Genomic DNA, 2,705 nt, shown 5'->3' with positions numbered 1-2,705 from the left:
AATCACGGTCTGAGGCTCTGTTGTTTTCCAGCCAGTACACACGTCATTAACTTTTTTTTAACAAGACTGAAACCTAAAATGTACTCTTCTGAGCTCGGTTGCTGATTCACCACCGTCTTGTGTGCAATGCATTCTGGGAGAAAAGAGGTCGCGAAGGATGCATCACTAGCAGCTTTCGTTTGGGGCCAAACGAAGTGCAGATTTGAAGGGTGGATTCAGAGGGTCCTTCAAATTTTGTGAATTGGGACCAAGCGGCAACCTCCGGCAGTGAAATGTGAAGCCTATATGCAGAAGTACAAAAAATTGCAGTTCACCCCTCATCCGCTAGGGTCTGGCTCCAAAACAGAGCAAATCCCCATAGACTCCCATGTTAAAAAGGCCAACTTCACAGCAGAAATAAACATGATTAAAGCCTGGTACAAAAATCCATTTTAAAATGAATAGGTCAAGTTTATTGAATTTATGGGGGGAATTTTCTAACTCATCCGTTTGGATGCTATTTAATCTTGAAATTCGGCATAATTAGGGGCGTGTCATTTTGATTGATAGGTATCCAGTATCTGCATCAAGAAGGGAGAGTGTAGCACAAACATGGTTTTTAGCCGGCTAACAGTGCGCAGTACTGTAGTTTTAGCCCACCTACCTTCATTCACTGGTTAGCTCACGTTAGATCCGAGTTGGCTCAGTTAGCTCTTAGCTACAGGCAGCTCGGAGTTTGATAGATGTCAATCATCCACCCCCACGTTCACAGCCCCCCTCTCAGCTCCGCAACTTTGCCCATTTTTGTATTTTCCGTGAGTGACGGCAGGCATGATGCTGCCAAGATGGCAATGGTAGGAACCGCCCAACGAGCTTCACTTTTGCTCTTCAGAAACCAATGGGTGACGTCATGGAGGCTCCATCCATCCTTTATATACAGTCTATGATTGGGACAGTACTTTACGCACCGCGATGACATATGTGGCCAATGAATCTGCACTACGAAGTGTGTAGACCCTGAATTGGGACACACATCTGGTTTGACACCACAGGTCCCACCTCTGGTGATTGACAGGTAACTAGAGAAGAAGGAGGAGGACAAAATGTCTTTCTAGACCTGCATGGATCACAAGTATCACTACATCAGACTGAAGTCAGTTTTAAAGTAGTTTTCTAATCAGTCATCCTTTAGAATTATTTATGTTTGGCTGCACATTTCTAGAAGAAATTTTGTTCCTGTGCAAGTTACAACTATAAATCTTATGTAAAGCTAATAACCTGATGTTAGCATGAAGCTATGTAGCAGTGCTAATTTAGTTATATGTTAGCACTAGATTACTTTTAAGATAATGTGGGGAAACCATGTCATATATAGTTTTCAGTGAGTGTATTTAAGGACTACACATCAACTCAGTTAATCAAGATTTTCTTATTGGAACTGAAAATAAACAATAAAGATATTGAAAGAGCACCTCAGTGTCCAAGTTGCTTAGTCCTGACTAAGCTAGATGATCCAGTTTCATTTAAATAGGAGGCTAGCAAGGCAGCTAGCTGACTTTACAGCATAAAAGTGTGAAGAAATATATCCTGTTACCGGTCTGATTTTGTATGAGAAGGATGAAGAGAAAGGGAGATATTTCTGACTTTTATGTAAAGAGGAAGGACACAGATCAGGCTGAGTAAGAGCCCAGTTCCCATGTCAGCAGCCCAACAGCTCCAAACGTGGAGCTACACATGTCAGATACATAGATCCAGTTTACCACCACTTTTACTTTTATTTTTAATTATTGAAGGATCATTTTAAGTATTGTTGCCTTTTATATCTAATTTTAGCAGAACAAAGCACTTACTACCACATCACATACTGCAACCCTAAATAACCAACATACTTTTCTATGGACCTTTTTGAACTTGTAAATATTTCTACTTGGTGATCAAGATAATTAAAGGCTAAATAATTCAGATTTTTTTTTGTAATGTTCTCATTTGTTGCGAGGGATAAAAGGAAGCTTCCTTGTAAACAATCTGTCTCCTACATCAACAATGTCTATGTCAAGTTTTTTTCCTTTCAAAGTAAAAATTACGTGATGGAATAACTTCGGTACACTGTGTAGCTCTTTCCTACTTCCTTGTTCCTTAACCAGTCATATGTGACTCCCCACAGCCAGTGTTTGGTATTTTATGTCAGCAAAAGAGCAGCAGTGTGCAGGTATGGAAGCTAGTAAAAGAAGCTGACCAGAAATAGTTTTAGAAAAACCTAAAAAGCCTCAGCATCCTGCTATAAAAGCAAATGACCAAAAACAAGGATCAATATTGGAGAATCTTTTGCAAGGTGGAGAAGTCTGAGAGACCAAACTAATTTCAAGATGGATGCAGAGCTGGCAAAGTTTCTCCTCAACAAGTAAGCACTGGAATTTTGCTTATATTAACCGAAAAGTTTATCTTTATTTACAAAGAAAGCTGTCTGTGTTTTTCTCTTTCGACTGCAGTTCTGATTTGAAACACTAGGTGTCAATGCTACTTATTTTGCCTTTAATGTAAAGATGTTTTATTTCTCAACATGACCACAGTTATCACAGAAGTGCGAATGTGTTAGAGACATGAGAAACAAATATTTCTTAGTATATGGCCCCCCCTTTGATGAAATCTTGGCCACCCCATGTATAAAAATCTACCTCCGCCACTGCTTTGATATTTTGCAGGGAAAAGTAACTCCAGTCAGAAGT

The sequence above is a fragment of the Melanotaenia boesemani genome, chromosome 15 (assembly GCF_017639745.1).
Source record: "Melanotaenia boesemani isolate fMelBoe1 chromosome 15, fMelBoe1.pri, whole genome shotgun sequence".
NCBI classification, from domain to species: Eukaryota; Metazoa; Chordata; class Actinopteri; order Atheriniformes; family Melanotaeniidae; genus Melanotaenia; species Melanotaenia boesemani.
The sequence above is the reverse complement of the archived record's forward strand: the minus strand, read 5'-3'. Positions refer to the sequence as shown.